Genomic DNA, 22,556 nt, shown 5'->3' with positions numbered 1-22,556 from the left:
TGCCAAAACACTACAATCATATCAGTAATTTTGAATTTCATTTAAATTAATGCCCAATAGGGTCACTTCATCAAATTACTTGACAAATAAATTTCAACAACCTCTAAAAATAGTTTAACTTCTTTATTAATAATTATATTATTTATTTCCTTATAATGATAGACCTTTTGGTTTACATGAAACAGTTTTAAAATAGCCCCAAAACCATCACCCATTTTACAGATTATCAATTTCCCCTAAACACATGCTCCATCTGAGCCATGGCTCAGATAATGGCTCCCTTGGGACAAATGAATTCAGCCACACTTGTCTTTGATGTTCTCATTAGCTCCTAAGAATTTATCACTGACAAACAAAAACTTTGCATTGTCAGTTGATAGAATACTTATAAAAAATAATTTTTTTTTATTAATTAAGACATAAAGACAAAAAACTCCATCTGGATGTATTTATATAAATATATTTTAGAGCGTTTTCTATTAATTAATTAATAAAATCTGTAAGGATTACCTCCCTTACTTTTCAACATTAGTGTACAATATATAGAATAAGGAAAATGAAAACTGTCATAAAATCATTAAATCTTGTCTGATCTTAAAAAAAAATTGCAGGTGTACATCTTCAGATGGTGTTCAACATATGTACAAATTTTCAAACTGTTCCATGCAGTAATAAAAAATTCTATAGGGGGGACAAAGTTGCGTCTACAGACAGACGGACAGACGGACAGGGTGAAACCAATATACCCCCCTAAACTTCGTTTGCGGGGGTATAAAAATCGATATCGCCCACAAAAAGGTTTGATCAATTAAAACACAAACACTTTCTTTTCCTTTTTAAAACTGAAATATACAGTTTAATAAGTTTTTGTTTCAGTCCGTTTTTAAACGCAGTAGAAATCTTAGTAGTTCATGCACAGTTTCAGTTTTGTATAGAATTGTAAGGGTGATTTTTTTACACTTGTACTCTATTCAACGATAACAAATCTATTGGGTTGTTGAGAACAACTGTACTTTCTCTAAATATTATGATTATACAGCTTTATATTTTGTATAATTTCAAATTTTCTTTCTATTATACATATGTGTGATGTACTTGTCCATGTAGTACCGCACAGTACATATTATTCATTGCACGTAGAATCCGTGAATTGGTACTAGATAATTTTTTATTTCATCTTTATCAAACAACTTTAGTTTAGAAATTATTTGTGTTCCAAGAAACTGCCCAGTATTGCAAAAATTACTGTTTGATTGTTTAATGATCAACATGAGAAAAGAGAGAGAGAGAGAGAGAGAGAGAGAGAGAGAGAGAGAGAGAGAGAGAGAGAGAGAGAGAGAGAGAGAGAGTACCGGTACGTCTTACATGTAGACTTAACGAGGCTGAGGGGTGGCTGCCATTTTAAACCATTTTTATCTCTATACAAAAAAGATTTTCAGTTTAATTTTCTATAGCTCTTACATTGTTATGAAATTGTCTTTTGAAAGAAATGAATATAATGGTATTGAAGTGTCAATTGATGGTAAACCAAGGGTTGCAAGATGCAAAAAAATCATTTCAGCTGTTTTTGAGCATTTTCTAACTTTTCAAAGGGAGGTAACTTGTAAAATTCCAAATATTTTTTTGTAATATTCTCCTTTTATTTCTTTTTTTTTTAATTTCACCACCAAAATTTTTTTTACACATGTATTGATTATAATTATGTTAAAATTTGGAAATAATATTGTGGCTACTTTTTTTTTGTTTTACAGATTTGCATTTGTATGACATACATTTTTTTGGTAAAATTGTGATATTTTTCTTTATAGCAAATAATATTTAGTTTTTCTTATTGTGTTAATTTTTTGTGATGTTATTTGTATGCTTTTTGCCTTTTTTTATATTTCAAATATTTTTCATAATTTTTTTTTTACATAATGTGCAATTTCTTCAGATGCAATAAATGATAAAATTAACGATGATTGTGATGTGGTCTTCCATATTAAAATGTAATTTAAGATTATATGAAACATTTCTGCAAATTTGGTGAATTTTGGAATATGTTTTTTGGACCCCCCCCCCCCCCCGCCTCCTTAACTTTAGTACATTTTACTTGACATGTAATTCAGTGTAATAAGTTAGTTTTATAGTTTCCATTATATTGAAACCTTTTCCCTAAAACTGCAGCAGCAATTCATGCAGTCAGAGTCCACGTGCTACCCCTGTCAATCAAATCAGCAGCGAGATACACCATGCTCCTTCCATGATAGGGAAATAATATTGTTCTATTGTTTTTTTTAAAGAAAAATGTTAAACAATGAAGTATTTAGTGATTGCAATGTTTAGTTTCTTCATTCTTATACTTCATGTATGAATGTTGGAATACCTCGTCGTTAAAACTCTTTCTCTCTCTCTCTCTCTCTGAGTATGTAATTGTGTGCAATCATTTTTGAATTATAAGAGTTTTATTTGTATGAATTAAAGACTCATGGTTTTAATAACGATTTCAACACAATGACGTAAAGTTTGTACAGTACACAATGTAATCAGATTTTTCATTAAAATTTCGACACTATTTCACATCATAGATATTAGATTAGTTATGAAGAAAATAAAGTTGTGTTTGTTCCAAATGCTTGCAAAAAGTTACTGTTATTATCTCATTCATCTATTAAATTAATCAGGGTTGTTTTATTTTGTACATGTATATCCCCGGTTAATGATTTCTAATTGCAAGTTAATACTTTGTGAAATTCCCGCATTTTTAGAGTTGCTGAATTGTTCTTCGGATCCACGCACCGATAGTTTTACGTTTAGTTGTTTGTGTACATATCTACGAACACTTTTTGTGAAACTAACAAAGTAGAAGTAAAATATATTCAGACCATACACACGACAGGTTGTGAAGAGTTACCTAACAGGTGTACGTGGAAAGGTGTGAATAACGGCATCTCGAGTACACCTGTTCAGACGTACTAATATACACAGAGTTAGTTGTAAAATACAATCACACCTAACAAGAAAGACAATAACACCTGTTGTGTATAAAACCCAAGATGAAAGACAATGCTGTGTATCTGATCAGCTTCTGTACAGGTGTATCGCACAGGTGATTTTTTGTTCATGTGAAATCATGGCGCCATTATCAGCTTTACGGGAAATAAAGTGGAAAGTTATTTTATGAAATTCGGGTATATTTTTAGTACATGTACAATGCTTGAATATAATTTAACAAGAGTTTGTACATGTATTTATCTATAATCTATCATATAAAAGTGATATTTTGTTTACTTATTGCTACATAAATAGCGGATCGAAGTACTAATCATTCGAGTCCCCGGTAATATAGGGTTGTCATTTACTACAGCACATCCACATGAATTTTAAAAAACATCATCTGAAATGTTTTCATTTCCCATTTTTTATTGGTTTAAAGTATTAGGTTGTAAATTAATTAATATAACAGAGTTTTCAGATAACAGAAAATAAGATGTTAAGCTCCTTACATTTTAATCGGATCGTCAGTTACAACATCATGTGTGTTCAGAAAAAAAACCCTGATGAATTTAATTGATTTGAATTTTGATTAATATATATCAATTGATTAATAAAATATATTTGGTGAATTTTTTTTCAATTTTATTCAAAAACAAATGAATTAAAGGGTACCCATTTACATCGAGTTTTCAGATCACAAAAACTTATCTTCGCGTTAAAAGCCCTGACAATTTCTGAGTCCGCATAACTAAGTTGACATTACTTTTTTTTAATTTTCAAAAGAGATATATGTTTCAAGCCATAACTTGTTTATTTCTAAACATACACTGTTTCTATCAACACACACACGCACAGCAGCGATGCTATATCCCGTTAGCAACAAGTTGCGCGAGGGGACAATAAGATACAGGACCTGCTCGAAAAACTTTTACCAAGCCTGATGCTAACTCTGAGCATCAAGCATAAGTTCAAATGGATGTTGACAACATGATTCCAAGCAAGTGGAAGCAAATGTAAGAGAACGAAAGAAAACGCATTGTTATCCATGCGACGGGTTAAAAGTTATTGGTGAACAAATAAGGTGATGTGCATGAACTTGTGTAAATGTGTTAATGCTGTTACAGATACTTTGCCTATTAAAATCAAATTGTCTGAATCTCATCTGAATAGATCTTGCAATTTTTCCAGCTAGTTATGGTTACTCATATATAAATATTTTTAACGGTAAAAAGGCATACAATATGTAGGGTCCACATGAATGGATTTATGTAAATGATTGAACTATGAGATTGGTAAATTGAAAAGATACCTGAATTCAAGACAATTGAAAAGTTGTTTCAAACCAGAGGCCATGGGCCACATTGCTCAGCTTAGCAATAATTGCTTTATACAGGCGTTCAAAGGATATTGTGCCATGTGGCTCCTCGGTAGATTAACAATCAAAGGTTGCAACGGCCACAAAGGCGTTGAGCATTTTGTTTACATCAATGAGAACGAATCATTAAATTCCCTCTTATTCATTCTCAAAAACTAATATGTTTTTATGTACATGTGTGTATAACTTGGACATATTTCTCTTCGCGATGCAATCAAACAGTGTTAAAGAACCTATTTATTTCCAATTTAATGTTCATATATTGTGGTTTCATCAATATTCGTTGAATACCAATTTTCGTGGATTTCGTTGTTAAGTTAACCCATAAAATCAAATGTTCATTGAAATGCAATTTCTAATTAACATTTTGTATTGATAGGGTCATTGGCCACGAATATACGTATCCTTGAAACTGTGATTTTTACTTTATCAACGAAAATTGATACCCTTGAATATCAATGAAACCACAGTATTTAATTGCAAAAAAATAAAAAAAGCAAGAGGCCCATGGGCAACATCACTCACCTGAGCAACAATAGGAATAGTAAAACCAGCTTAATGGAGTCAAAATACAAACTTTTGGACAATGTAGTACAATACATGTAGATCCTGTATAAAGAAAAGTCATTTTTTTACCCTAGATATCTTTATGTTTATAATCAAGTCCCTTTTCTAACAGGATGATTTTATAGTCAAATCACATGTTGAGCATTGCAGTTCTCAAAAAATTCCTAAACAATTGCTTATATATGGGATATGAACCTACATACACTTTTGAACCCCTTGTGTGGCCCAAGAATCGTTCAAGAGCCAAATTCTAAACATTTTGAAAGAATCAGCAATATGTCAAAATGTTTTGCATTTAAGTAAAACCATATATCAAAACATTTCATTTTTTATGAATAATGAAATATTTTCCTTTGTAAAATTGGAATCCCAATATGGCCCATGCACCCTACTCCTCAAGCTTTTGATTTGAAAGTATTTAAATCTACATTATCTGAGGTTGATTTCACAAAAGTTACAGCTTTTGTAGGCAAGTGGCTTTCAGAAACATAGGTAATCACAGATTACAAAGCTCACCGAGACGAGGCAACACCTTTATGAGGAATCATCTTTATGAGACCACCTTTATCATATTATTTGAAAATCATAGTTAATAATGATCTTGGATATACATGGATACTGTTTTGACACAATATCGTATAACAATATCATATGTTAAAAAATTGTATAATAATCATATGTTCATTTCATAGGGTATTATATGACACAATGTTTAATATCAATACAATCATATAAAATACGATATTGCATCCTATAATACCTACAATTTATATCATAATAATATATTACAATAAAATTCTGTAATAAATAATGATGAAATATGATATTGTAACATATGATATGACATTGAATCTTGTTATACATTATTGTATTTTATCACATAATACAATATCATAATAAATTATGATATTGATATTATATGATACAATATAATAATATATGATACAATATCATATCACATAATACATCACAATATTGTAACATATGATATTATATAAATAGTGCCTGTTTGGGAGGGTAACAGTTGAAATTGACACCCCGAGAAAACCATTGTCAACCGACGCGAAGCGGAGGTTGACAATGGTTTTCGAGGGGTGTCAATGTCAACTGTTATCCTCCCAAACAGGCACTATTTATTTTGTTATACTGAATGTCTTTTTTAAAATTTTTAAGAAAATTTTACTGCTTTTATATAGGAATAACGTGAATTCTACAGCGAACCGTACGCGCATAATTTTCGCGCATGTAATATTTTTTAATGTTACCCGTTGCCACCCATACAAAAAAAAGTTACACTTAGTCATAACTTTTCTGTAACTAAAGTGTAACTTTTATGTACCTAAGATTTAGGCACATAAAAGTTATAACTTTTTTGTACCTAGATTGGACTTAAACTTTTTGCCCTATAACTAAAATGTACCTACATGGAACTTAGAAATTTCTAAGTATAACTAAAATGTACCTACATTGAACTTAGAAACTTTTCAGTATAACTTAAATGTACCTACATTGAACTTAGAAAATGTTCAGTATAACTGAAATGTACCTACATTGAACTTAAAAACTTTTCAGTATAACTAAAATGTACCTACATTGAACTTAGTCAATTTGTGAATGTGTTTGGACTTTGTCATTTTTACACTAAAAATTTAAGAGTATCTTATCCAAGAGGTTTAAGTCTAAAGTAGACTTTTATCACAATAAATCTAAAAACTAATATAAAATATCGTTATATCTTTGTTTTTTATAAAAATCACGATAAGTGGGGGGGTGGGGGGGGGGGTAGATGTAGGTTGATCACACACTGGGTAGTAAAATCACTAAGATTTGTTTGAAAACAATGACATAACCATTATAACGGGAATCCAGTCCATCAATTGCAACACAAACACCTGTCCAAAATTTTATTGTTTTTATAAGGCAGAAACAGGAAATCACTTTCCGCCTGAACGCACACACATCCCAGGTTAACAGTAAAGGGTGTCTAAAGAGGTCATGCTTAGTCTGTGCTGTGATGACACTGATGTTTGTTTAAGATAAAAAGTTGATGTGTGTGTTTTGACCAGCAGACATTTTTTATTTTGCTCCTGCAAGCATTATTTTGTTATCGGTCTCTTGAACATCATTAGACATATTACGATTTCGTTTAAACACTGTTAAATGCTAAGGGGTAGCATCAACTTTATATTATCACTGAAAATTTTTCCAACTTTTCATGGCCTACCCCATGAAGAAAGGAATAGAGTAGATTTCTAGAAATTGATTCAGAATTTTCCCACGACATCGAATGCATGCGAAGAAAGGGGGGGGGGGGCTGGGGAGGGGTGGTAGCATTGTTTGTTATTATGAGATGGGTTCATCATATTTATTCACATATTTCATTAATAGACATGCTGTTAACAAAGAACAGTACTGCTATTTCCATCTGTATGTTTTCCCAGTACAATTAAGCCTATCTCTCATCGTAATTTATAACAGCACATAGCTATAAGGACTGTGTTATAAACTTTGGGAAACATGTATTATTTAAATAAGGTGTTATAATTTTTGGTTTTACATATTCATCAATTGTAAAAATGCGTTGGTATTTAAATTGATTTAGTTTTTAAAATTCCCTCAAATTATTCAAAATGGCGGCTCTTGAGACCGGAAATGCCCAGTTTTGATGATCGGTTAATAAACTAACAGGTTGTAAGGAAAGAAAATATTACTAAAATTTGTTTCAATTAAATGCAGAATTCTTAAGATAATATTAAGTAAATAATATTGTTTTTTAACCAAAATAAATTTAAAAGATTTATCCCGGTATTAATCGTGGCTGTATCGTGATTGGCCAAAATTTCAAACTTTGACTTTCGTGAATTCTGATTGGACAATTGCCATTCCGCCATCAAATTTTGAAATGGGCAAAGAAGACAGGAGTTGTTGTGAAGATTTTCCTGATTTTTTCAAGAAATATGCAGAATCACAGCGTGTTGTATGTAGTAATGAAACTGCAAGCAGTGGTTTCATAAAGATAGACATGCTTAAGACCTGGATGATATGGCTTTAGTTGTGGATGACCATTTCCATTCCGGGTAAGTCTGATGTACAAACAAGTCATTTTAAATAATTCATTTGTGTTTGCTTATCTCAATTTCTATATTATTGCTTTGCACTTAGAAATGAATTACATTTGGAATAGTTCTAGAATTCTAATAAGAAGTGCATGATTTTATCATCTATATCAAAGTCTATGCAGCCATGTATATCTAGTGATGTACATTCTATATGTAATCAAATTATGGCCGACTCTTTTAAAAAGAGTATCATTGTATTGCAGAAAAAATCCCAACCAAGTCCAGCTAGCAGACTGTACACCAGATTGAAGATACATCATTAATACAAGATGAAAAAAGTAAGTGTGTGTGTTTATCAAGTAAAGATATACAGATTTTAAATTTTTAACCATATATTATGTATATCTTTTAGTAAATGAATTATTGTAAATCTGAGAATATAATGGCAACTGCATGCTGTATCAATGTTGACTTTTTTTTAGAGGAGGGGGGGGGGGGGGGGTACTAGGTCAACAGAGAATTGAAAAGTTTTACTGATATTTAATAATAATTTATGCTACATATATTGAAAATTGTCAAACAGTATCATGTTTTAAATATTATTGCCTTCTTTTAGATTAATGGAGGACGAGGATAATACTATGAAAGAGATCATATGCAAGAGCAACCGTTCCCATGGAAATACATGCAGCCATGTAAACAGAAACCAGTTTTCACCTGCCAGGTGCTGGTCACATATATATTCAACTTGGTATGCTATATAATTTTCTGTTTTAAGTATAAGGTAGTTGTCAAGGATTTTAACAGTTACAATGAAAGTACATGTAGTAAGAAATTGCCATAATGAAACATTCTTTTTTATACATTTTAGGAAGTTCAACAGATTCAAGAAACAGATCCAGTTGTTTGCTGATAAATTACTGCAGGTCATTGGTATCATCTAGAACCAGGACTGTTTTAAAAATCATACTAGTATGTTTGGAACAAAATCATGCTAGTATATGTTAGGAATTTAACCTAAAACATGCTTTAATTATGAAGGTTTTGGTCAAATTTTGGTTTACAAAATAATGTTTTTCAAACTTTCTATTCAAATTTAGCAAGAACATTAGACACACATGTAATCCCAAATGCTTTCATGTTAGATTATTGCTTTATTTAAAAAACTTGCATATAGGGTCTGTAATGATTTGAGATAATTATGTAAACAATAAAATGCTTTTTTGGTGACATATGCGGGATATGAATGTAGCGACATTGCAGAAAAAATACATTACCCGCATTAGCGAGTTATGTAAATTTTTTCTGCAATCATTGCTCCCTTCATTACCTGCATGAATCGTCAAAGAAAGTTATATTGTTTATATTTACATCTTTCTTTTAGCAAATTAATAAATTGTTTGTAAAGAGTAAGTTAAATTGACTATATTATTTTTAATGTGCATCAGTACGTTAGCTAAAAGAAACAGCCAAATTGTCTTCAATGGGAATGTGAGTCTGCATTGATATCCTGATTATTTCAATGATTTTTCTAAGGTCATTATAGGTTTCGACCAATCGTTAAACAAGGCGTTAACTATAAGTTTCCATAAGAAATGGAGGAAAGCATACTCATTAGATGTAAATATAATTCAGTAAACATATTGATTAACATAAACATTGACTTGTGTTCTTCTGCTCACATGAACAGATATGATTTTAAATTCCTATTCAAGAGCAAAAACAATTTGATGAAAAGTTCATGTCAACATTAGGGACTTTTTTTTCATCAGTATAACACCTGTACATGTACCTGGGGTTTTTTTTTATCTGAAGTTTATGATACAGATAGATATTTTTTGCCTACATCTGTAATTTTTCTGTGTAACTTTTCTGTACCTAAATGATAACTTTTTTGTACCTACATCTATAACTTTTCTGTACCTAAACAATAACTATTCTGTAACTTTATGTATAACTTTTCTGTACCTACATCTATAACTTTTCTGTACCTAAATGATAACTTTTCTGTAACTATATGTATAACTTTTCTGTACCTACATCTATAACTTTTCTGTACCTAAATGATAACTTTTCTGTAACTATATGTATAACTTTTCTGTACCTACATCTATAACTTTTCTGTACCTAAATGATAACTTTTCTGTAACTATATGTATAACTTTTCTGTACCTACATCTATAACTTTTCTGTAACTATATGTATAACTTTTCTGTACCTACATCTATAACTTTTCTGTAACTATATGTATAACTTTTCTGTAACTATATGTATAACTTTTCTGTACCTACATCTATAACTTTTCTGTACCTAAATGATAACTTTTCTGTAACTATATGTATAACTTTTCTGTACCTACATCTATAACTTTTCTGTACCTAAATGATAACTTTTCTGTAACTATATGTATAACTTTTCTGTAACTATATGTATAACTTTTCTGTACCTACGTCTATAACTTTTCTGTACCTAAATGATAACTTTTCTGTAACTTTAATTTGTAACTTTTTTGTACCTAAATGATAACTTTATTATAACTTTTTGATAACTTTTTTATACCTATTTATTTTTATGAAAAAAATAAATTGTCAATAGTTACACTCTAGTTATGACTTTTTTGTACTTAAGCAAAAAGTTACAATATAGGTATAACTTTTTGATGCTAATTTGGAACCATAATTGATCAGATGGTTCCAAATTGTGCTAACTTAGTTATGACTTTTTTGTAACTTTTTTAAGGGCTCATAGGTATAACTTTTTAGTGCTTTTTTTTTGTATGGGCAAGTGCGTTGCTAACGCTGAGGGTAATAGTAAATATTATTAACTGCGTCTTAACCAATCAGATTTCAGTATTTAACATGAAAGTATAACAAAGTAATATATTGTTTAATATAATTATAGAATGAAATCAATTGTATCATATTTGATACATAATAGGATATTGTATCATATGATACAATCAAATTAGATACAACATTGTATCATATCAATTGATACAATATCAGTTGATATAGTACTATATTATATAATACAATATCATATTATAATATGATACAATATAATATGTTGCAATATCATATGAAATAGCATGTGATAAAATTGTATATTATACAATATCATATTATACAATATTGTATCATAATAAACAATACTATTGGTATTGCTTAATATAGAGTATTTCAGCAATATTTAATAGAAAAGTTCAGACTGTTTCAGCAATTTTCAAAGCAGTTCAGATTTTTCAAACAAATTCAGAACAATTCAGATTTTTAAGACAGTTCAGCAATATTGCTGAAATGTGTTTAGAACTGGTTCAGAGGCACAAAATGGTAGTAAGCTATTTTTCAGATATGATTCAGATATATTTCAGTGAATTTAAGGAAATTTTCAGAAAAATTTTTTCATGAGGGTATATACATAACAATATCATGATACAATATCATATCATAATGTACAAAAAATTGATACAATATCATATTGTATCATATAACTTTTTACAATATAATATATGATATAATATTGTATCATATAAAACAATAGTGTATCATATCATGCAATACTATATCATAGAATTCATATTATATCATTTAACAACGAACACATCTATCAAACAGGTTTGAGATAGGAGAGTGAAGCTACCTCTGCAGTTCATTAATATTATAGTTAAATCAACTATGCAAGCTATTATGTATAAAGTATGTGACCTGTTCGAAAAAAACAAATCTCATCCAGCATCCGAAACCTACGCCTTAGATTCAGCATTCAAGCCTGCCAGGTGCATCAGTATCATAAGATGCATCATCCATGCAAGTTTGGTGAAGTTAGGATAAGTAATAACTAAGATATAATCATAAGAGAGCACCTGCTCCAAAAACACCAGCTCTTAAAACCTTAACCTCCCTCCAGCATCAGAAACCTATGGGTCAAATTTAGCATTCATGCCTGTCAGGTGCATCAGTATCATAAGACGCACCATCCATGCAAGTTTAGTAAAGTTAGGACCTGCAGTAATAACTAAGATATATTTTTTTAGCATCCTTGATAATGAAGATCAGGCTCTGCATCGGAAGCTACCTCTGCGATTCATTTTTATTATAGTTCAATTCACTATGCAAGTTTGAAATAGTACTAATATTTATTAAACATGTGACCTGTTCCAAAATACTTAACCTAATCTTTGGCTCAGATTCAGCATTCAAGCCTGTCAGATGCATCAGTATCATAAGACGTATCATCCATGCAAGTTTTATGAAGTTAGGACCAGTAATAACTAAGATATAATCATCAGAGGGCACCTGCTCCAAAAACTTTAACAAGCTCTTAAAACCTTAACCTCCTTCAGCATACGAAACCTATGGCTCAGATTCAGCATTCATGCCTGTCAGGTGCATCAGTATTATAAGACGCACCATCCATATAAGTTTGGTGAAGTAAGGACCAGTAATAACTTAGATATAATCATCAAAGGGCACCTGTTCCAAAACTTTGAACCAGCTCTAAAAACCTTAACCTCATCCAGCATCCGAAACCTATGGCTCAGATTCAGCATTCAAGCCTGCCAGGTGCATCAGTATCATAAGAGGCACCATCTATGCAAGTTTGGTGGAGTTCGGACCAGTAGTAACTAAGATATAATCATCAAAGGGCACCTGCTCCAAAAACTTTAACCAGCTCAAAAAACCTTAACCTTATCCAGCATCTGAAACCTATGGCTCAGATTCAGCATTAAAGCATGTCTGGTGCATCAGTATAATAAGATGCACCATCCATGCAACTTTAATTGGTAAAGTTAGGACCAGTAGTAACCTAGAAATTGCTATCAAAGGACACCTGCACCAAAAACTTTAACCTGCTCCAAAAACCTTAACCTCCTCCAGCATCTGAAACTCATGGCCCTGATTCAGCATTTAAGTCTTTCAAGTACATGAGTAGGTCAAGATGCATCATCCATGCAAGTTTGGTGAAGATAGGACCAGTAATAACTTAGATATAATCATCAAAGGGCACCTGCTCCAAAAACTTTAACCAGTTCTAAAAACCTTAACCTCATCCAGCATCCGAAACCTATGGCTCAGATTAAGCATTCCTGCCTGTCAGAGGCACCAGGTGCAACAGTCTCATAAGAGGCACCATCTATGCAAGGTTGGTGAAGTTCGGACCAATAATAACTTAGATATAATCATCAAAGGGCACCTGCTCCAAAAACTTTAACCAGCTCTCAAAACCTTAACCTCATCCAGCATCCGAAACCTATGACTCAGATTCAGCATTCCTGCCTGTCAGAGGCATCATTATCATAAGACATACCATCTATGCAAGTTTGGTGAAGTTAGGACCAATAATAACTTAGATATAATCATCAAAGGGCACCTGCTCCAAAAACTTTAACCAGCTCTCAAAACCTTAACCTCATCCAGCATCCGAAACTTATAGCTCAGATTCAGCATTCAAGCCTGCCAGGTGCATCAGTATCATAAGAGGCACCATCTATGCAAGTTTGGTGAAGTTCAGACCAGTAGTAACTAAGATAGAATCGTCAAAGGGCACCTGCTCCAAAAACTTTAACCAGCTCAAAAAACCTTAACCTTATCCAGCATCTGAAACCTATGGCTCAGATTCAGCATTAAAGCATGTTTGGTGCATCAGTATCATAAGACGCACCATCTATGCAAGTTTGGTGAAGTTCGGACCAGTAGTAACTAAGATATAATCATCAAAGGGCACCTGCTCCAAAAACTTTAACCAGCTCAAAAAACCTTAACCTTATCCAGCATCTGAAACCTATGGCTCAGATTCAGCATTAAAGCATGTCTGGTGCATCAGTATCATAAGATGTACCATCCATGCAAGTTTAATTGGTAAAGTTAGGACCAGTAGTAACCTAGAAATTACTATCAAAGGGCACCTGCTCCAAAAACTCTAACCTGCTCCAAAAACCTTAACCTCCTCTGGCATCTGAAACTCATGGCCCTGATTCAGCATTTAAGTCTTTCAAGTCCATGAGTAGGTCAAGATGCATCATCCATGCAAGTTTGGTGAAGATAGGACAAGTAATAATTTAGATACAGGACCTGCAAAAAAAACTTTAACCAGGTCCGGACACGGATGCTGAGGGTATAGCATAAGCTCCCCCCCGACTTCGTCTCAGTGAGCTAAAAAGATGTTTTTAAAAAATTTTATGTAAATTTTTAACCCCCCCCCCAAAAAAAAAACGTTGTGACCCCATCCTACCTCCGAATATCATGATTTAAACAAACTTGAATCTACTGTACCACACATTTGTATCTACACTACGTAAGAATGCTTCATTTAATTTTGAATTCTCCTGGCTGGATAAAAGTGCTTAAATTTTTTAAATTCATCACAACCAAGTTATACTGCAAGGCAAGATGTACTTCCACACAGATGAGACCTCTAGATTGAAATACTCTAAACTGGTAAGAGGTCTGTGGCTAATATAGGGGTTTCAGGAAGAGGGGTGATGAAAGAGAAATATGGCAGGCAGTTAATCTTTGAGTGGTGTTCAGATTTAAGAACAATGATAATGCATTTATCCTCATAAAAATAATGTGTCAGAACTATGGAAACTGTTCAAAAGAAGTCAATTATATTTACTTGTTTGAAAATTATCAGCATTGGTGTAGAATTCATTTAATTCATTATATAGAGGGGCCCAAGAAAGTAGTTATAGCACACCATCCTTTTCCTTTTTTTTGTACAAGTATTCAATGTTTAGTAAGACATTTCTAATGAACAACCAAAATTTCAGCGTCAATCATAGAATTATAAGCAAGATACAAAGCAAATGCTATGTTTGAGTCATGTTTATGTTCACATGAGTTTATTACATTCAACTTAGATTTTTAACTTGGTATTTCCTATTTATCTATGTAATGTCATGTGATGACGCTTTCAGCAGACGATAAGTTTCCGGGCTTCAGTGATGTCAGAAATTGACAACAGAAAACTTCTTCTTAATCTTTATGAAAGCGGAATCGCTTCGGCACAAAAACTGAGTGAAATAACAAACATACCAAGGACTACAGTGTATGACAATTTGAAAAGATTTCGTGAAGGGAAGTCCGAGATACTGTGTCCGGGATCTGGCAGGAAGAAAATTTTTGACATGAATGACAACAGACGGGCTGCACAACTTGCTGCTTCTCATCTGCAATGGTCAGCACAGCAAATTGCCAATGAATGTGCAAGAAGAGGATCAGCTTTAGTGTCAAAATGGACTATGGGCCGGACTCTGGCTCGCAGTAATTATTTTAAATCTGTGCCGCAAAAGGTGCCACTAATGACCGCAGAGCACATGCGTAAAAGAGAGGCATAGTGTATCGCTCAACAGAATTACAATTTTGACAATGTGATTTTTACGGACGAAAGTCGATTTCAGTTCTACAGATGTACTCGGAAAAGGTGGGCAAAATTTGGACATTGTCAAACAAGTGAAAAGCTGTCAATGTGACAGCAAACCGGGTTTTCTTTTATGTGAACTGTATCCATAATCCATGTCAACCCGTATCCAGTGAAATGGATAAGGTGAAAGGGTACCCTATATGCAATATTTTGCCAAAAAAAGTTCAAAAGCTGGTATTTTTTTCATAAATTATTGGAAATCTAAATCCTAGCAATATGCACACCTCTAATATATGTACAATTATCAGCAAAAGAACATTTTCCTATCTTGAAAACTGTAAGAGGAATTATCCGTACAATGAGGGTACCCTATATGCAATATTTTGCCAAAAAATTTTTTTGGCAAAATATTGCATATAGGTGTCTATTATTGTGACAAACGATTTACCGTATGTTTTACAACAGGACAACGCTAGTCCGCAGCCTATACCCGTGACTGGTTCACACAAAATCACGTGACCGTAATGGAATGGCCTGCTGCTTCCCCAGATTTAAATCCGATAGAAAATGTTTGGCATATCATGAAAGATCGTGTGGAAAAAATTCAGCCAGAAAATATCAAGGACTGGAAAGTTACAATCATGGAAACGTGGATGGGTCTGGATCAGAACTATATAGACATTTTGATAGACAGTATGCAACGATGCATCGCTCAGTGTATAGAGCGACACAGAGGTCTGACTGACAATTGACATTATGCATTTTGAACTCATTGGTTCTATATTCATTCATTTGATTCAAAATGATGATAGTGTTGCAAATTGAAAAATAAAACGACTTAAATTGAAATCCGGATTTTTTGTGCACTTTACTCTATATATGATATATATATATATATAATAAGAGTTAAATTTGGTCCCCATAATTTTTTTTAAGTGTTTCCGGTACAATACATGTAAAATGTTAACATATTTCTTTTAGAAGAGTTGATATAAAATATATTTTTTTCATCTATTTATTTGATTTTTTTCACTTACTGGCAGTATATGATGCTATTTCAATAATTCAATCAAAATTAGCCAAAAATTAACATTTTTCTTATCTAATTACAAATGGGAAATATTGAGCAGATGCTTGAACAAGAAAATTTTTTTTGTCACTTATTAGTCTTGGTTAGATACATCTCTGATTAAAATATTTTGTTTGTTGAAGCATGCGCTCTATGTTTTCAGAAGGAAAAACTGTTTGAAAACAAGCAGTTTTATGCTAAAAATGCAAAAATGGCGGGAAAAGGTTGTCTTTACAATGTCATATTTCTAAATTGTGGGCACTTGAACCAAAATGAATATTATGTAAACACATTACATACATATCTGTACTAAGAAAACAAAGAATTATAGTAATGTGATGATGTTCATTTTGGGGGCCATTTTAGGCCCATATCATATATAGTCCTTTGATTGAAATTGGCCAAGTGGTTTTAGAGAAGAAGTTTGTAAAAAGTTTACAGATGGTTTACATATAAAATGTGATCAGAAAAGCTCAGGTGAGTTAAAAATTAATAAAATAACAAAAAAATTCCTACCTTACTTTTTAAATAATGTAACTGTAAACAAACACATTATTTTCTTAAAGAATAGTTCCAGAACCAAATTGTTAAGCAAAATAGTTAAATTGGTAAGAAAAAAATTTGTTGAAAGTTAGGAAAATGTATCGATAGTTCCGACTTCTTGAGATCACTGATGGTTAAAAATGGGTCACACTGGACAATCAAAAAGCAAATTCTTGTGATTATTTCAAATAATTCACATGTTAGAATGATAAAGCATTTGCATTGTAAAAGTGAGGTCATAATTTTTTTTCCTGATTGTCCAGAGTGCAATCAGATATTTTTAAAATAGGGCATTCCTGGTAGTAAATATAAGGTAACTTCATTTCAAAAATCTAAACTATCGATGAAAATGTCCTTTATCTCACCTTAAAACAGTTTCCATGAATGGACTGAAAAATCATGTTTTATTGAGTACTGGCACATCATACTTTTAAAAATCTACTCTTTGATATTCACAGTAACTGTCTACTTTAAGTACATACCTCACAAACAAAAATAACTGGGTGTACCAAATCATCACGACAACACAAAATGTCAGCTTTTGATGATGTAGTTCTACCCAAGATTTGAGCTTTCTGTGTAACTATAAATGGATCACTCCTGAAAAACAAATGAAAATAAACCAGCATTATAAATAATCCATTTCTAGGTAATATAAACAACACAAATAAAACTATTAAGTTTTACTCTCTGGTAACCTGACAAACAAGATAAAAGCTGTCAATAAGACCTTTTTTTTTGTAAATTGATAAACACTACATGCATGCACTTAGCCTGAGAAATGGGGTACCCTATCTGCAATATCCTGCAAGAAAATGACTAAGTTCAACGGCAGGTATTTTTTAAACAAGAGGCCCAAGGGCCACATCGCTCACCTGAACAATAGACCTGAACAATAGTTCCTTGTAACATTCTATTTTGTAGCATATCCATTTCTGTCTTAAACTTTGAACCTCTTTCTGGGGCCCCACTATTAGTCTGTGGTTTATGGTTGGCTTTAACAATTTAGAATCTACACTATAATAGGATGCTTGAATAGCAATCTCACAAACTGTAGCTTTGTAGTTCTCGAGAAGAAAATTTTTGATTTCCATATATATTTCTATATTAAACTTTGAACCCCGCCTGGAGTCTTAGTTTTAGTATGGGGGCCACAATGTTTACACTTAATAGAATATTCTCTGTAAATTTCTGGTGCAGTGGTTCTTGTGAAGACTCTTAAAAAATGTTCCCACATATATCTATGTTCAACTTTGAACCTCATCTGGAGACCAAGTTTTGATCCAAGGGTCACAATTTTTTAAATTTAGAATCTTCACTACATATACAAGCTTTTAAAAATTTAGAATCTTCACTATATATATACCACCTTAATTGTAAAGATTTGCATATCTGCTGCACTGGTTCTTGAGAAGATTTTTAACAACATACACCATATACTCACTGTTTCGCAATTATCTCTTTTTTAAAAAGGCTAAGTCCTTTAATTATGCAATTTAGAATTCCCTTACCATAAGGATGCTTTATACCAAATTCGGTTAAATTTGGCCAAGCATTTTTAGAGAAAAAGTTTAAAATGTGAATAGTTTACAAACAGACAGACGGGCGTATATTTCCTTATAAAATAGGTAGTGATGCATTTATAATACAATAACTCATGATCATGGTTAGAAAAAACAAAGAAATTTCAAAGTTCAAAAATATATTATCTTCTTTCTGCTTTAAGTAGTCTTTGAACAATTTTCACAGGTTCATAATTTGAATACATTAACAGTGTGTCCCTAATTATAAAAATAAAACATACTTTTATTAATTTCAATTCCTGTTTGAAACGGTATGGTTGTTTACAAACAAATCCACAACACGTACTATCTAAAATGCTTGACCAAACCAACTGCAATATCGTCTTCATTCATTGCAAAAAAATCACTAGACATGTTTATCGCTTACATTTATTTTGGAGACCGTGCCCGATAACAAATATATTTACATATAAAATTTTATTTCTATCAGGCATGGTCTCCAAATAAAATGTAAGCGATAAACTAAATATTTAGTGAACGTTTAGTGAACGTTTAGAACTTATTGTATTCATCCGCCTTTCTTGATTAAGCAAATTTATACTTAATATATGCAATGAGTTGTCAATAACTGTTTTATACCCCCGCTCATATCATGTGAGAACTAAAATAAGTAAATTATGCTGACTTAATGCATAACATTGGGACTCAATCATACTTCTTCTTTGCATTTCACTTCAAGATATTACATCCATAACTATCATATTTAACATCAAATATTGTTTGTTTGAACACTAAAATCTCATTATGATTTTAAAAGGTTCATTCACCTTTGAAATTGAACAAAAAATAAATAGTAAGGAATTCATCAGATCGTGAAGTTAAAATTGAAGTAAATGGGGAAAGGTGTACAGTCAAAATTGCCGAAGCGGCCACCCCTATTAAGCAGTCACCTTTCGTATGCCGTCATTTTATTCCCTCCCGATGACAAATCCTATATAATTGCCCTATAAAGAGCGGTCACCTGTCTAACGCGGTCAGCGGTCATCGTATTTTGATCCAAAACTGTACAGTCAAAATGCATTAGGCGGCCATTTTGGCCGGTCACATGATATACACCCGGGGATTTTTAACATGGCTTCCAAATGTCGGGTAATAAATGTAAACAATAATTATACGCTTGAGGCGAGAGAAAACAAATTAATCAATGTATTTATAATAGTTACATAATTGGCAGATCAAATACGAATGGGAATCAAATGAATTGTTTAAACATGTATTGACAATGTTTGTTTTATAAACATGTTTATTTGATTTTATTTTTTTTGATACCCGGTATTGATTTTGCTCTACATCGCTGTTGCAAACAATGGCAATAATAAGCAATTAGAACGGTAATGTATGTATTCTATCATACTTACAATATATATCATATAATACAATAAAATACTGTAATAAACAAAGATGATATTGTAAATATGAAATGACAGTGTATTTGTTAAACCTTATTGTATTTGATCACATAATACAACATCATTATATATAATACAATATTGTATTATATGATACAGTATCATATTACATAATACATCATAACATTGAAACATGATATTATATTGTATAATATAGTATGATATTGTATTGTATGATATTGTATAATATTTGATACATAATATGATATTTTGTTTTCCCTCGGACTGAAATGTCACATTTTCATTAGATTAAACATGACACGTGATTGCCTCATATATCTCTATGTAGGTTCTTTGAGGATTAATATTAGGCAATATGGCCGTCATTGGCCGCCGCCTCACCTACTCATCTCGATATTTCATATTATTTAACACAGAAATCGTGTTCAGTAAGTCATTAAAATATTTAGAGTAGTGGCCCTTTGGAATTATTTTTAAATTAGAGTAGTTGCCCTTTGAATATTGACGTCACGTTGTGTCTGGAGCAGAACAAAATGGAAGTGTCTAAATTTGCACAAATCTCTGCAGAGGTTTAAAATTGAATAGCAACAAAACAATGTAGGTAATATGGGTGAAGCGAAGATTTTTAAAGCGTATTTGAAAGGTGGTTTTGATAATTTTGAAGAGTTTAAGTGAGTTTAATTGAACGAGATGTAAGGCATCTTGTACATGGCTTTGCGTAGATCACCGCTATTTGTGAATGAATATGTCGCTTGATAGTCCTCAGGAAAACAAAACACTTATTAGGTTAGTTACTGACTCACTACGGAAATATATTGGGTTGATCAATCTAGGCGAACTATAATATAGTTAAATCAACTTTGCAAGCTATCATCTATAAAACATGTGACCTGTTCCAAAAAACTAAACCTCATCCAGCATCCGTAACCTATGGCTCAGATTCAGCATTCAAGCCTGTCAGGTGCATCAGTATCATAAGACGCATCACCGTTGCAAGTTTGGTGAAGTTAGGACCAGTAATAACTAAGATATCATCATCAGAGGGCACCACCAATTAAAACCTTAACCACTTCAAGCATCCGCAATCTATGGCTCAGATTCAGCATCCATGCCTATCATGTGCATCTGTATCATATGATGGTGCGTTTTATCCATTCAAGTTTGGTGAAGTTAGGACCTGTCATAACTAAGATATATTTTTTAGCATCCTTGATAATGGAGATTAAGCTCTGCATCTGAAGCTTCCTCTGCGATTCATTCATATTACAGTTTAATCAACTATGCAAGTTTAAAATAGTACTATTATCTATGTAACATGTGACCTGTTATAAAAAACTTAACCTTATCCAGCATCCGAAACCTATGGCTCAGACTCCGCATTCAAGCCTGTCATGTGCATCAATATCATAAAACGCACCATCTGGTGAAGTTAGGACAAGTAATAACTAAGATATCATCATCAGAGGGCACCTGTTTCAAAAACTTTAACCAGCTCTTAAAACCTTAACCTCCTCCAGCATCCGAAACCTATGGCTCAGATTCAGCATTCAAGCCTGTCAGGTGCATCAGTATATAAGACGCACCATCCACACAAGTTTGATGAAGTTTGGACCAGGAGTAGCTAAGAAATAATCATTAGAGGGCACCTGCTCAAAAAACTTTAACCAGCCCCAAAAACCTTAACCTCCTCCAGCATCCGAAACCTATAGCTCAGATTCAGCATTCAAGCCTGTCTGGTGCATCAGTATCATAAGACACACCATCCATGCAAGTTTGGTGAAGTACGGACCAGCAGTAACTTAGATATTGCTATCAAAAGGCACCTGCAACAAAAACTTTAACCTGCTCCAAAAACCTAAATCTCCTCCAGCATCCGAAACCCATAGCTCAGATTCAGCACTCAAGCCTGTCTGGTGGATTAGTATCATAAGACACACTATCCATGCAAGTTTGGTGAAGTTAGGACCAGGAGTAACTTAGATATTGCTATCAAAGGGCACCTGCAACAAAAACTTTAACCTGCTCCAAAAACCTTAACCTCCTTCAGCATCTGAAATTTAGGACCCAGATTCAGCATCCAAGTCTTTCAAGTCCACAAGTAGGTCCAGATGCATCATCCATGCAAGTTTGGTGAAGATAGGACAAGTAATAGCTTAGATAAAGGACCTGCAACAAAAACTTTAACCAGGTCCGGGCGCCGACGCCGAGGGTATAGCACAAGCTCCCCCCGACTTCGTCTTGGTGAGCTAAAAATTAGGTTGGATGACCTGTGAGCTGCAGTTCTGTACCTGTTAAAAATTGCAATTCACGACCTACAAATACATGTTTTGGATTGATAAACTCTTATTTTCACACATACTTTGTGGATACAGTTAGTACAATTAAAAACTTCAGACAATTTACTACCGACTCTGACTTTTTCTTCAATACGCTTATCGAAAATGAAGTATGTAACATTCATGCGCAGATCAAGTGTCCCTATTTTTATTGAAAGAGGCCCAAGGGCCACAAAGCTTATCTTAGCAACAATGTACTCTGACAGAATAATAATTCTTACTATCGAGATCATTTATTATGTTGATGCAATATATTTGCAAATCTAAATTTAATGCAAAATACTTACAAAGTTGTTAAACCAAATGCCTGCAGCAC

The 22,556-nt window shown here is 32.6% G+C and overlaps 1 long non-coding RNA gene across 1 annotated transcript; it reads left to right on the top strand.

The window, feature by feature from the left end:
- The first annotated feature begins 7,481 nt into the window (after nucleotides 1-7,481).
- Nucleotides 7,482-10,197, top strand: LOC136272331 (uncharacterized). Its single transcript, XR_010710308.1, has 3 exons — nucleotides 7,482-8,315; nucleotides 8,594-8,728; nucleotides 8,849-10,197. It is a non-coding gene; the product is annotated as an uncharacterized lncRNA (long non-coding RNA).
- Nucleotides 10,198-22,556: the final 12,359 nt, after the last annotated feature.

This window comes from Magallana gigas, chromosome 10 (assembly GCF_963853765.1).
Source record: "Magallana gigas chromosome 10, xbMagGiga1.1, whole genome shotgun sequence".
In the NCBI taxonomy this organism is placed as follows: Eukaryota; Metazoa; Mollusca; class Bivalvia; order Ostreida; family Ostreidae; genus Magallana; species Magallana gigas.
The sequence above is the reverse complement of the archived record's forward strand: the minus strand, read 5'-3'. Positions and strand labels throughout refer to the sequence as shown.